Consider the following 15389-nt stretch of genomic DNA (forward strand, 5'->3'; position numbering starts at 1 on the left):
CAAGGATTTTTTTTAAGTAGTAATGATATTGTGCTTATGTTCTTTAAATAAAAAGCTCTTATCTTTTAGAAACACGTATTAAAATATTTGTGGATGAAATTTCATATCTGCAATTTACTTCAAAATAATCCTTTTTTTTGTGAGGAGAGGGATCTAGAGATGAAACATGTTTAGCTATAAACTGATATTTGCTGAAGGTGAGTGATGGGTAGGGTACAGGGGGATGCACTACACCATACTTTTTACTTTCATATATGTTTGAAATTTTCTATAAACTTTATAGAAAAAGTTTCCATTTTATTATTGCTCAAGAGTTGTAATTCAGGTAGAATCTATGTCAAAAACCACAACATAAGCTAAAAGTAGGCCAGAAATCTGAAAGATAAACCTTTACAAATAGAAACCATACATACTGTTATTGATTGCTATATTATACAATGGAAAAATATCGGGGCAAAAACCAAATGCCCACTCAGAAGACTGGGTGAATAGGGGCACCTGGGTGGCTCAGTCAGTTAAGCATCCAACATCAGTTCAGGCCATGGTCTCATGGTTTGTGGGTTTGAGCCCTACATTGGGCTCTGAGTAACAGCTCAGAGCCTGGAGACTGCTTTGGATTCTGTGTCTCCCTCTCTCTCTCTCTGCCCCACCCCCCCGCCACTCACACCCTCTTTCTGTCTCTCAAAAATGAATAAATGTTAAAAAAAATTTTTTTAATAAAAATTAAAAGACTGGGTGAATAAACTATTACTGCCAATCAAGAAATAGATAATTATAAAATAGAATAAGAAAGATCTCTCTAGGCTGCTAAAAAATGATCTCCAGAATACATTAAACATATGAGAAAGAAAAAGATATAGTGTAGTATATGTACAATACTCCCTTTTAGTTACATACATATACATACAAACACATATACATAAACATGTACCATTTAAAAGAAAAATAGAAGAACAAACCAAAGAGAAGTACAGGTAGTTATCTATAGAAGGAAAAAGGGAACAGGGTGGAAAGGACAGGAATGGACACCAGACTTCTCTGAATTTACCTTGTCTGTAGTTTTTATTTTGGAAATAAATAAATATTTTATATAATTTTAAAATAAAATTAAATCAAAGGGGGGGGGGGAAATCACTAAAAGTATAAGATGAAACAAATGAGCCTAACTGTAGGACAGGTTTTATCCTATTGAACTCCAGGAAGTCTTGATTGTTTTTCTGTATTCAGATGGTTAGTAAAAATATTGGTATTGTTAGTTTGACACTCTCTCCACCAATCCAATAGAAGGCAGAAAAGGAAAAGAGAATAGGGAACAGATGGGACAAGATGATGGATTTGACCCAAACCACATCAATAATCACACTAAATATAAATGGTATAAATACTTTAATTATAAGACAGAAATTGTCAAACTGTATAAAAACTGAATATGGCCGACAAAAAATGCCCCCTAATACCAGAACACAAACAGGTTAAAAAAAAAAAGGATAGAAAAAGATATTGCATGCTAACACAAACGAAAAGAAAGCTGGAGTGGCAACATTAAATATCAGACAAAGTAGATGCTCAGAGCAAAGACTACTACCAGGAATAAAGAAGAGCATTTCATAAGGATAAAGGGATCAATTTACCATTAGGACATACTATCTAAAACATTTATGATCTAATAACAGAGTTTCAAAATACATGAAACAGAAACCCATAGAAATTACAAGGAGAAAGAAATAAATCCAAGACAGAAAATCAGTAAAGTTACAGAGGATTTAAGCAATGCTATCAATCTACCTTACCTAGCTGACATTTATGGAACATTCCACTCAACAATAGCAGAATAGTCTTTCTAAGTGCATACCAAACATTTACTAAGATAGACCACACATTTTGGGGTCACAAAACCAATCTTAATGAATTTTAAAGAATTCAAGTCATACAATGTATTTCTCTGAACACAATGGAATGAAATTAGTAACAAAAAGATCTCTGGAAGATCCTCATAATACCCAAAAACTAAATAACATATTTCTAAATAACCCATAAATCAAAGAAGAAATCAAGAGGCTAATTAGAAAGGAGTTTGAACTGAAGGCAGAATAAATAAGATTGGCAAGTGATACCTTTTGAGCTGGGCCTATGATGGTTCATTATACTTTTGTGTACGTTTGAAAATTAATAAACAGGAAAAGTAAAAAAAAAACCCATAATACTGCTATGTCAGAAATAACACAATATAGGGGTGCCTGGGTGGCTCAGTCAGTTAAGCGTCTGACTTCAGCTCAGGTCATGATCTCACAGCTTGTGGGTTCAAGCCCCATGTGGGGTTCTGTGCTGACAGCTCAGAGCCTGGAGTCGGCTTCAGATTCTGTCTCCCTCTCTCAGCCCCTCCCCCACTTGTGCACTTGTGCTGTCTCTCTCTCTCTCTCTCTCTCTCTCTCAAAAATAAACATTTAAAAAAATTTTTAAAAAAGAACACAATATTATCTCCTTTTAAAATGTATGAATCTCAAATCCATACTTCCTCACTATTGGGAAGTATCTATCATAATTAACTACACATATTCCATGCTCCCAATCTACAGAAAATTGCCTTGCCACCTCCATCATTTGAGAAAGCTTAACTAGGAAATTTCAAAAAGAAAACAAAGATTCCTATATCCTGAAAAAATAAAAGCATTTCCGGAAACTAAGAGGTAACATCTACTCACCTTGGACTTTGGTTTTGAATGTGTAACAGCCATTTTTTCCTCTTCTGGGCTCTACTCTCAGGAAAAGAAAAACCAATCATGAGATACTTGGCCTTTCTTAGGATATACTCTAAATCAGAATACACTCTCTTTCCCCTCCCCCATCTACCCTTCATTTAATGTGGAGGAAAATCAGAAGACTAGAACTTTCTGTATCGGAAAGAAGGTCCAAGATCACAGCTGTCCTGGGCTAGAATTTATTTCCGGATTCAAAACTGTCCACTGGAGATAGAGCCCTGCAGCGAAGTGCCACAGGCCCTACAGTGTGTGACTGACTGGCTCCTCTAGCACATTCTCTGGAACCCCATTACATTTCCAAATGGCCTGTTTTGAAGGTGCTATCTGCTGTGGTTTAGAAGTAACTCATAGTCTTCATTCAGAGGCTCAAATTTCTGACTTCCTTCCTTCCTGTCATTTTTCTCCATTCAGTATCCTTAAGGCTATAAGGTGAGAGGACACCTGGAAGCCGCAGGGAACCTACATCTACGATCCCACTGTGAACTAAGGATGAATACAGAAATGAAGCAATATAGGCCATGTGTGAAGGAGAGGTGGGGGTGGGGGGGAGTCACTGAGGTCAGAAGAGAAAGAGGTCAAGTTCTTTAAGGACAAAGTCACAAGAGATTCATGATACAAAGGCAGACAGCCCCAGAATGAACCCCCAAAATACAAACGCCCAAATTTATCTGTGTATCTCACTAAACTCCCATAAGGTCACAGGCTATAAAATATATAAATGACTAGACAAAGTCACGCACAATCACATTTCCATAGTCAAGCAGCCAGAGTCACAACTGCCAAATTAACGTTATATCCTCAGACCACCTTTTGTCTTTAAAATCCAATCATATACAGAGCATATACACACTCCAGCACATCCAAGCACCCTATCAGAGATACCCATGGCCCAAAACACACTTTCACAACACTTTTACTCTCTTCACACAGTCATGAGAAAGTGGCACACTCACAGTCCCACAGTCACATATATGGCACGCACTCAAAAGAGAAAAACACAACCGTACCAGGTCAAGGAAAACAAGTGGACCCAAACACCGTTGTCACAGTAGCACTCTCATAACGCCTCAAAATCGCAAGGAAGCCCCAGTAATACACAAAATACACAATCGTATTAATAACCTCAAAATGACCCAAGTCCATCTAAACACCCTGTCACAGCGGTCCTGTCGCACAGCTCACGGTCACAAGCAAACCACCAGTCACACAAGAGGTACACACACAATCACACTGTCACATGGCACATTCCCCGTCAGGTAAGCACGCGGTCACAAATACACTGTGACAGCAGTTATTACTCAGAGCTGCAACTCTCACTCACGCAAACGCTCACACACAAAACCAGAGCCGCATACGTCCATTCGCCCATACCAGTATCAGGCACAAAACGGCAAGAAACCGCCACACACACAATTCCAGTGACGCTTCCGCCTCAGCATTCCGGACATCCTCACCTGGACAGAAGCTGCAGTTCAGGATCCAGGATCTGGCGCCTGGGGTCCAAGCCCCGATTTCGGGTTCGCCCGCCCAACGGGAGCCGGGCCAAGCTCCTCCAGACGCTGCCCTCCCCACGCGAGGCCCCCAAATCGCACGAACAAACGGAAATGAAGCCGCATTGGGGACGCGGCGGCTCTGGGAAATGTAGTCCAACACCAGGAAGCCTGCGGCTGGCCGGCCGGGACGCTGGGAGGCCCAGTCTACTAACCCTCCCCTCGGTTCGTGGATTCCGCCGCTCGAACCCGCTCGCCCAAAGGCCGCGCCGCGGGTGTTTCTGGGAGTGCCCGCCTGAGCTCAATGCGCAGGCGTCGGGCGCGCCCTAGTGGAGTGATTGGGCCAGGAGACTGCTAGGGTGTGGAGCAGTCTAGGGTCTTACCGGATTTGCAGAAAGCGGGACCCTCAGGCGGGCAGGTGCCGGTGGGGGGGAGCTGGAACTGAGGCGGGGACAAGCCGGAGCCTCAGACTCGCAGAGACCCTCGGGGTATCTTGACAGGCCCTTCGGTGTGTATGTGTGTGAGACCACACCGGATACAGTCGGGCAGACTGGGAGTTCCTCGGCGGCTGGGTGTGTGGTTGTATGCTTCATGCTTTTGGGTGAGGTGGTTCGTGCTTGAAGCTGCATGGTAATGACATTTTCTAACTGTGGTATTGGCTGACAGAAGAAGGGACCTCTGCTGTTGTGGTTTGTTTTTGTCCATAATTAACAATGGTTGTGTGACTGATGATGATTTGTGTTATGCAAACATGCTTTTCTCCTGCCTTTAGTGTCTGTAGGACTCGCAGAAGAGCATGTGTGTGACTGAAAAACCGATAAGATGGTGAAGTTATTTCTTTCTTGAACACTAATTTGATCTGGTTAAAAAAAAAAAGTTATCAATTTATCTGACAAACAATTTAGACATGATCTTTCTGTTGGATCCAATATACGTGTTATGGGGAAGAACGCAAAATCAACAGTTTTGTTTGTTTGCGAGAAACATGATTTCAAAGCCAGTCCTAGCATAACTGCCTTTTCCTCTGACACAGTCCCACGAAGTAGGCATCCATTCTTTTCTAATATTATGGGGACATTATTGGTTAAGGTTGAGAGGCCATGGACTAATAAAATAATAAAATAACTTTATACATAAAAAGATGTTACCGTGGTTCACGGAGAGAGAGAAACTTAAAGTTGTACGTTTTTTTGGTAAGCCTGAACTTGTCTCATGGCTTTTTTTTTTTTTTTTTTTTTTAATGACAAAAGTTTGAACTTCCAGTACAGAGGCGGATAGAATTGTAAATGCACCACTCTTCCGGGGTTGGGGGAGTGGAATAATAAAACTTCCTCTTTCAGGACCTTATACTGAACACTTTGATCTCTTCCCAGTAATGTGACTGTATTAGCAAGTTTGGTGCCCAGGATTGTTGAGTGAATGAACCTGTGTACAGTAATCCACTATAAATGTGAAATAAAGATGGTCAAATTGCACTTAGAGTGGGTCAAAGTGACCAAAAAATTGGTCCAAATCCAAATCAAGGTTGTACATTGCACTGGATGGACCTATCTTTACACAGACACACACCCCACACAAATACATTTATTTCTTACATATCTAGAAGCTGGGAAGTTCAAGATCATATACAGATGGATTTGGTGCCTGGTGAGAGCCCCTTCCTTGTTTGTAAACCTTCCTATCATGTCCCTGTTTCCTTACATGGTGGAGAGAAAACATACCTTTTTAGTTTCTTTAAATGGGAGCAGTGTTCCTTTCACCTGCTTTCATGTTTCACAATGACATTTCTGATGAATCTAGAATGTTTATCTTGTAGAACAGCTAACATTCTGAATATGTTTTGTCATGAACAGGTTAAGTTTAAATATATTTGGCAAGAATACTATGGGTGGTGGTGTGTTCTTCCTATTGCATGACATCAAGAAGCAGACAATTTGAGTTTGATCCATTTTGGTGATACTAAATTTGATCCATTTGGTTCAAGTAGTGTGTGGACCTGATCTCTTTCTGGTAAATCAAGAAGCCAGTCAAAAAGTAATTTGTCTTTGTAAGTCAAGAAGTAATCTGATGGGGATATTTTGAGACCATTTTACACATAGCCTTTTAACTAATGGTTTTAGAATTTATTGATGATCCTTGCCTAGATAAGTTCTTAAATTTGGGGCTACAATGGTGATTTTTTCATGTTATCATTCCTTCTTTTGTGTATAAGAGCTTTGCTTCCTCCTCCCCCTCTCCCTCTTCTGTTTTTTCTGTTTTAAGTATCACTATGATTCATGGATTTTTTTTTCCATTCAGAGTATTTTAGCTCTTTGTTATCATCATTCTTTATGTTGCTCATATTGTCCCAAATTTGGCCTCTCAAGCTGGCTCGTCTGTCCTCATTTGTCTTTGAGCACTTCCTTACTTTTTGACACAGATATTCCAGACTCACATTGTACAGACCTGGAATTAGCCACTTTCTTAGAATTTTTAAGGTGATATTTTCAAATGTATGTCCTTAATAAAGTTAAGTAATTTGTGGTAAACATGCAGTAGAATGTTATACACCTGATGGACTTGAGTTTATAAAGATTATAAATTTTAAATTAACAAAAATTAATCTTAAAGCTTTACTCAGCATTATATCAGTGACATATGTCAATATTAATTATTAATGTTTTATGTCATAAATGTGAATGGCTAGATAGATACTATTCCATTGTTCAGATTTATCACAATTTATTTGAATCATTTCTCTCTGGTGAATATGTTGAAACCATTAGCTAACAAAGCCCAGGTGTTTGATTAACAAGAATCATATTTGACAATTTTACTTGAGAAGTTGCCTTAAAAGTTCCAGTACAAGGGTGCTTGGCTGGAGTGCTCGGGTGGCTCAGTCAGTTAAGTGTCCAACTGTGCCTCAGGTCATGATCTCACAGTTCCTGAGTTCGAGCCTTGCATCAGACTCACTGCTGTCAGTGCAGAGCCTGCTTAGAATTCTCTGTCCCTCTCTCTCTCTCTGTCAAAAATAAATAGGGGCGCCTGGTGGCATCCGACTTCAGCTCAGGTCATGATTTCACGTCGGGCCCTGTGCTGACAGCTCAGAGCCTGGAACCTGCTTGGGATTCTGTGTCTCCCTCTCTCTCTGCCCCTCTCCTGCTTGTGCTCTGTCTCTCTCTGCCTCAAAAATAAATAAAAACATTTTTTAAAAATTAAAAATAAATAAATAAAAACACATAAAAAATTTTTTTTAAAACAAGGGTGCTTTGGGGCGCCTGGGTGGCTCAGTCGGTTAAGCGCCGACTTTGGCTCAGGTCATGATCTCGCGGTCCGTGAGTTCGAGCCCCGCGTCGGGCTCTGTGCGGACAGCTCAGAGCCTGGAGCCTGTTTCAGATTCTGTGTCTCCCTCTCTCTGACCCTCCCCGTTCATGCTCTGTCTCTCTCTGTCTCAAAAATAAATAAACGTTAAAAAAAAGAAATTAAAAAAAAAAAACAACAAGGGTGCTTCTCTGTCTCAATTGGTGGAGTACGTGACTCTTCATCTTGGGCTGTAAGCTCGGACCCACATTAGGTATAGAGATTACTTAAAATCTAAAAAAAAAAAAACCACAACCCTCCATATTGTTTAAAAAAAAAAGTTACAGTACAGTGGGGAAAATTGAGTCCACTTCAGGATGACTTACCAAAAGAATTTCACTTTCACTCCCTCTTTTGATCTGTAGCATTCAAAGGTAGTTTCTATTAAATATTGAGTAGATACAAAAAGAACACTAATGAAATGCATGTAAGGTATAATGATTCACAATACAGCAAAACACTGTATACCAGCTACCTATTTTAAGAAAGAGAATGTTACTGTTAACTTTGAAGATCCTATTCCTTTTCCTTTCTCCTCAAATACAACAATTATCTACAATTTTGTGTTAAAATTCTGTTGCTTTTCTTTATAATTTCAACTATTCAACCCCAAAATATGTTGTTTAGCTATGCATATTTTTGAGTTTTGTATAAATATTTTATGCATTCTGTGACTTGCTTTTTTTTGTCACTATAAGATCCTGAGATTTAGCTATATAGCTATAATTCATTTTCCTTGCTGTATGGTGGTCCATTGTATGTCTTTATCACAGTTTTTAACTGATTCTCTATTGATAGAAATGTAGGTTGTTTCAAAATTTGATATTATACAGCTGCTATAAACATTCTTGTACATATTTACTAATGGATATGCAGAGATTTCTCTAGGGCAGAGGCTGGAAAACTTTTTCTGTAAAAGGAAATATAGGAGATATATTAGGCTTTGTAGGTCATATGGTTTCTGTCACAGCCACTCAATTTTGCCATTGTAGCATGAAAGCAGCCATGGACAGTAGGCAAGAGAATGGGTGTGGCTGTATTCCAATAAAACTTTATTTACAAAGACAGGCAGTAGTAGGATTAGCTTATGAGCTATAATTTGCCAACCACTGTTCTAGGATATCTATTAGGAATATGGTATTACTGAACATAGGATATTTGGAGCATGCAAATATCTTCAACTTTACTAGGAAATATGCAATATTTTCCAAGGGAAATTTTCCAAAAAGCCTCTCACACTCTGTCTCTCAAAAATAAATAAACATTAAAAAAATTTTTTTAGGGGCACCTGGGTGGCTCAGTTGGTTGAGCGGCTGACTTCAGCTCAGGTCATGATCTCACAGTTCATGAGTTTGAGCCCTGCATTGGGCTCTGTGAGGACAGCTCAGCGCCCGGAGCCTGCTTCAGATTCTGTGTCTCCCTCTCTGTCCCTCCCCTGCTCATGCTCTGTCTCTGTCTCAAAAATAAATAAACATTAAAAAATTTTTTTTAATTTTTTTAATTATTTGGGATATTTATGTTTCTTGATTTTTTTTTAACATTTATTTATTTTTGAGAGACAGAGCATGAGTGGGGGAAGGGCAGAGAGAGGGAGACAGAATCTGAAGCAGGCTCTAGGCTCTGAGTTGTCAGCACAGAGCCTAAGGTGGCGCTCAAACTCACAAACCACGAGATCATGACCTGAGCTGAAGTTGGACACTTTACCGACTGAGCATCCCAGGTGCCCTGGGGATGTTTATATTTCATATGTGTCAAACATCTAGTTTATAGCTTGTTTTTTCATTATTTAGTGATCTTTTAATAAATAGAAGCAGTCTGTTTTGGGTCACCTGGGTGGCTCACTCAGGTAAGTGGCTGACTCTTGACTTTGGCTCAGGTCATGATCTCATGGTTGTGAGATCAAGCCCCATATCCAGCTCCATGCTGGGCATGGAGCCTGCTTGAGATTCTCTCTCCCTCTGCCCCTCCCCTGCTCTTGTGCATGCATTGTCTCTCTCTCTCAAAAACAAAAACAAAAAAAATTAAAACTACTCTGTTTTAATGTCCAATTTATTTAATTTTTCTTTATGTCTTGTAATTTTTTATGTTTTAAGAAGCTCTGCTCTAGGGGAGCCTGGGTGGCTCAGTCGGTTAAGCGTGGGACTTTGCCTCAGGTCATGATCTTGCAGTTCATGGGTTCAAGCCCTACGTTGGGCTCTGTGCTGACAGCTCAGAGCCTGGAGCTTGCTTCAGATTCTGTGTCTCCCTCTCTCTCTGCCCCTCCACCACTCACGCTCTGTCTTATCTCTCAAAACTAAACAAACATTAAAGAAAAAAAAAATTATCCTCTATACCAAGGTCATAATTTCAGTTTTCTACATTATCTTCCTAAAGCTTTATAGTTTTGCCTTACACAATTTTTTTTTTTGTTATAAAATCTCTTAGAATGGGGGCGCCTGGGTTGCTCAGTTGAGTGTCCAACTCTTGATTTTGCCTCAGGTCATGATTTCAGGGTAGTGAGATAAAGCCCCGTGTCAGATAGCATGGAGCTTGTTTAAGATTCTCTCTCTCTCTCTGCCCTTCTCCCACGCGCTTCCATGCTAAAAAATAAAAATAAGTAAATAATACAAAGATAAAAGCTCTTGGAATCAAACTCTTTCTGTAAGATAAAGAAGGGGTACAACGTGTGTGTGTATGTGTATGTGTACATGTACCAATTGTCTTACATTATGAAAAGGCTATCCTTTCCCCTCTTACTGACAGTAATAAACTGGTCTGTTGGGGGCACTTTTTATTCAATTCTGTGGTCAATTTATTATTCCCAGCACTATATATATGCTCTTAATTAACATAGTGTTATAATAATTTTTGGTATATGATAATACAAAGACCTATTTGGGACCTTATTAATCCTCTTCATTATATAGCTCTTTTACTGTTCCCTTTATTTCTTATTCTTTCTTATTGCTTTGCTTTCTTTCAGTTTATTCTATAATTTTTTCTCACATTTTAAGTTGGATACTTAGGTGATTAATCTTTATACTTCTAACATAAATTCTTAAGGTTGTAACTTTTCCTTTATGTACTACTTTGGCTGCATCCTACAAATTTTGGTATGTAGTAGTCTCATCATGCACTTTTAAATTCTTCTTTTTAAATTTATGATATGATTTTTTCACCCATAAATAATTTGGAAGGATATTTCTTAAGCATATGGATTTTTTTCTAATTATTCTTTGATGGCTTATTATCTAACATAACTTTTGTGAGCACTGAAGTTGGTCTATATGAAATGAGTGCATTGAAGGGTGTCTGGGTGGCTCAGTGGGTTGAACATCCAACTCTTGATTTAGGCTCAGGGCATGATGCCAGGGTCATGGGACTGAGCCCTGCTTCAGCCTCCACACTGAGCGTGGAGCCTGCTTAACACTCTCTGTCTTCCTCTGCCCCTCTCCCTCACTCATACTCTTTCTCTAAAGTTAAAAAAAATAAAATTAGTCCATTGAAATTTTTTCAGATTTGCTTTGTGGCCTAATATATGTCTGTTTTTTCTGAATATTCAATATATCTTTAAAAATAATTTGTCTTCTGCAGTTATTGTGTATATATAGTATTTTTAAAAATGTATCCATTAGATTAAGCTTATAAGTTTTTGGTCTAAATCCTCTATAATCTTATTGGTTTTTGTCTCTCATGTATCAATTAGTAAAAGAAATATGCAAAATCTCCTACTATGGTTTTGATTTTATTTTTTCCTTGTTTTACTAATTTTCGTTTAAATGTGTATATTTGGTAACATAAGTTTAGAATTTATGTATTCTTGGAGATGTAATCATTTCATCATTATGTACTGATCTTTTTATAATAATGCTATTATTTAAGTCTATTTTATCCAATATTAACATAGCTACATCAACTTTCTTTTATATATGTTTAATGTAGGTGCCCCTACATCAACTTTCTTTTCATTAGTATTTTGACTGATGTTTTTTCAGGAGTTCCCTCATTTTCAGCCTTTCTGTGTGATTCTCTTAATGTGTCTCTTGACAATAGCATATAATTAGATTTTATTTATCCAATCAGACATTTACTGACATATTTGTATTTATTTCTACCATTTTATCACATCACTATATATGTCATATGTAACCCTTTAATATTTCCATTTTCCCCCTTTATTCCTTCTTTTGATTGTTCCCCTCTCCCTTTATTTCCTCCTCTTTTGGAAGGTATATATTCTATTTTGGTGCCTTTGCTAAAACTTTAATTTAACAGGACATACCTGGGGCACCTAGGTGGCTCAGTCGGTTAAGCATCCAACTTCAGCTCAGGTCATGATCTCACTGTTCATGGTTTCGAGCCCCACGTCAGGCTCTATGCTGAACAGTTCAGAGCCTGGAGACTGCTTCAGATTCTGTGTGTGTGTCTCTCTCTTTGCCCCTTCCCCCCTCGTGTTCTCTCTCTCTCTCTCTCTCAAAAATAAACATTAAAAAAAAAAAAAAGAAAGAAAATCAAATTGGAGACATTCTCCAAAGACGGACTTATAGTCATCAAAAGTGTCAAGATTATAAAAGGGCAAGACTGAGAAACTTTCAGACTAAAGAAGATTAAAGAGACATGACATTTCAACACAATGTGTGATTCTGAACTGAATCCTTTAGTGCAAATGACATTATTGGCATACCTGGTGAAACTTGGATGGAATCTAATATAGATGGTAGTAATGTATTAATATTAATTTCTTGATTTTGATAATATATTGTGGTTATGTAGGGACATCTTCAGGGGTGATGTGGCATTAGGTCAGCAATTTAGTCTCAAATGGTTCAGGGAAAAAAAGCTCTTTGCACTATATTTGCAACTTTTCTGTGATTTTGAGATTTGATAGATGGATTTTTTTTTAAGTATGGTGCAGTCTTTAAAAATATCTTGTGAGTTATACTTCTAATCTTAAAATAATTTTTAAAATTCAAATTGAAGCTCCATAGGCCATATATTGGTGCTTCCAAACAGTGAGGTTATTCTTGGCTTTTGATGGATCATAAAATCTTAAGATTGTTCCCCCATAAGGTGATTGACCTTATTTACCTGGAGATTTCTAGTGTGACTTGTCTGGAGCTAAGTAAGCCTGATTGTTCATGGCTTCTTTTTCACCCAGGTTGGCCATTTCTAGATTCTACTTCTCTCCCAGGAAGAAATGATCAAGTCTCAAATGAGTTTTAAATAATGTGTTTCTTTTACTTTTTTATTCTGCACTGCAGATAAAGTAGGTCACAATAATCTCAACAATAAGATGAGAAACTAAATGGATACAAATATGTCAGGAAAAAATATAAATTAGTAAGACCATGCAAAAATTGCAATTAGACTATACAGAAATAAGTTAATTTAGAATTGAGCTTTAAATTTGAATCTGACCTTCAAAGGAAAAACAAATTAGGACATAAAATTAGCAAGATTGATTACATAGTTTATGTTGTCTTCCATTTATAAAGCTAATTAATATCTCAGAGGAAAATAAACAATTTTCATGGATATAAAGTAAAGTGCTTTTGCATAATTTTGAAGTTGTGGCCCATAGTTAGTCTTTCCTAAGCCGTCTTTACTTTGGTCTCAAAAAATGAAGTGTTTCTCCTCTCAAAAATATTGTATTATCTTTTCTATTCTTGATCCCATTTTTTCCTGTGTCTTCTAGGACATTTCTTCATCTGTTAATACTTAAATATATGAAATAGTTCTTTCTTTACACATTCCCCTTTCTTTACTTATGTCACTTTCCATATCCTAGGAGAAAAACAATTCTTCTATGTGTCCCTATTAGTTAATTCTGATAATAATAGAGGTTAAGTGCATAGACTTTAGAGATAAAAAGGTTTCAATCCTGGCTCCATCACTTTATGTGTGACCATGGGCAAGTTACTTAAACTGTCACTACCTTAGTTTTATCACCTAAAGATGAGTCTAAATTTTTGGATGGTGGTTTTGTTTTTGTTTTTTTTTTTTTTGAGAATTAATGAGTTGTTACATATAACTTGTTTAGAGCAGTGATTGGTACTATTAAGTGTTGAATTAATGTTTGTCAGATTTTTTCTGTCCGGAATAGTACTAACTTAGATCTTGGTGATATCTTTCTATCTCATCCCATTTGTATTATTTTTGTAAGAAAGTCCTCAAAGTATAGGATGTATGAAAGTAAGGATGCCTCACTTTCTTATTTCCATTACAAATGATTTTTTTCTTATTCTGTACTCTTTTGGAAGTTAGGTTTTTGGTTTTTTGTTATTTTGTTAGTTTTATAAGAAGGAAAGTTAAAATCTGGTCTTCATGACTTTTTTTTTTTTTTTCAAGAAATTTGAAATCTCAGGGTGCCTGGGTGGCTCAGTCAGTTAAGTGTCCGACTCTTGGTTTCAGCTCAGGTCACGATCCCGCAGTTCATGAGTTCGAGCCCCATGTCAGTCTCTGTGCTGACAGCTCAGAGCCTGGAGCTTGTTTTGGTTTCTGTGTCTCCCTCTCTCTGCCCTTCCTCTGCTCACTCTGTCTCCCTCTCTCTCTCAAAAATAAATAAACATTAAAAAAATTAAAGAAATCTGAAATCTCTTCTTTAGCTTCATAAATCCTAATAGGGATCCTTCATAGATCCTAATGGGGTTGGGGGGGAGGGGCTCGATCCCATGAACAGAGAGATCATGACCTGAGCCAAAATCAAGAGTAGGATGCTATTTTGGGATGAGCACTGGGTGTTGTATGGAAACCAATTTGACAATAAATTTCATATATTGAAAAAAAAAAAAGAGTAGGATGCTAAACTGACTGAGCCAGCCAGGCACCCCAATATATCTGTTAATGAATAGACTATCAACTCACCAATCCAGATATCATTTTTAAGCTGGAGCAGAAAGAAAAGCCTTGGATTGTAGAGAAAGAAATGTTAAGATGTTCAGATAAGTGACTGACACATGTGTGAATGGTACAAAGTCACATAACAGTTGTTTAGAAGATAACACCTCTGAAATGTTTTCCAATGTTATTGTCTTAAAAGTCCCAGTCTTTTGAGTGGTAGTTGCTATAACTTCTCAGATACCTAGATGGCACTTCAATATATTTCTTATACATCAGGTCTTTCTTTTTATTGAAATTTAGGGGATTATATTCTGGATACCAAGTATCCCCACTTTCTTTGCACTTTGTTTTCATGATTATTTTCCTTTTTACTTGCATTTTTATTCTTTACTTCACCTGCTTTCTTATAGTTATTTGTTTATGTATTCAGTCCTTCAGAATTCTGGTCTTACCAAAACTATTTGACACACAGTTTCATTTTTCATTTCTTTCTCATTTAACTCTTTTCATACATTGTGAAATGGCTCAGAATCATAAATTTAGAGCCATAGGCATAACTTTCATTGCCCTTTTAATGCCTATATCATACTTTAAAAAACTCTCCCATTCCACCCCCATTTTGTTATATAAGTTGCTGCCTTCCTGCCAGCCCAACTCTAGCCTTACTACCCTGTGGGTTTTTTGGTTCTTTTTTTTCTACCAGTTATCTTGTGAAATATAACAAACTATCAAAAATGCATAAAACATAAATGTATGACTTTTTTTTCAAGTTTTTCAATTACAGTTAGTTAACATATAGTGTAATATTAGCTTCAGAAGTAGAATTCAGTGATAAATCACTTCTATACAACAGCCAGTGCTCATCGCAACAACTGCCCTCCTTAATACCCATCACCCATTTAATCCATCCCCCCCACCTCCCCTCCAGCAACCCTAAGTTTGTTCTCTATAGTTAAGAGTCTGTTTTATGGTTGCTTATCTC

The 15389-nt window shown here is 37.6% G+C and overlaps 1 protein-coding gene across 4 annotated transcripts in view; it reads right to left on the reverse strand.

Annotated features, from left to right (window-relative positions):
* Window positions 1-4295, reverse strand: part of LOC132690957 (uncharacterized) — a 37317-nt gene extending 33022 nt beyond the window's left edge. For 2 of the 4 annotated variants that reach the window (XM_060652032.2, XM_060652031.2), the window contains exons 1-2: window positions 4214-4276; window positions 2703-2753 (exon numbers count right to left, since the gene is read on the reverse strand). The gene's annotated coding sequence lies outside the window, so the exon portion shown is untranslated. Of the gene's footprint in view, window positions 1-2702; window positions 2754-4213 lie in introns of those variants that run through there. The other 2 variants (XM_060652035.2, XM_078439023.1) reach the window with 2 other exon arrangements.
* Window positions 4296-15389: the final 11094 nt, after the last annotated feature.

The sequence above is a fragment of the Panthera onca genome, chromosome E2, assembly GCF_046562875.1.
Source record: "Panthera onca isolate mPanOnc1 chromosome E2, mPanOnc1 haplotype 2, whole genome shotgun sequence".
NCBI lineage: Eukaryota > Metazoa > Chordata > Mammalia > Carnivora > Felidae > Panthera > Panthera onca.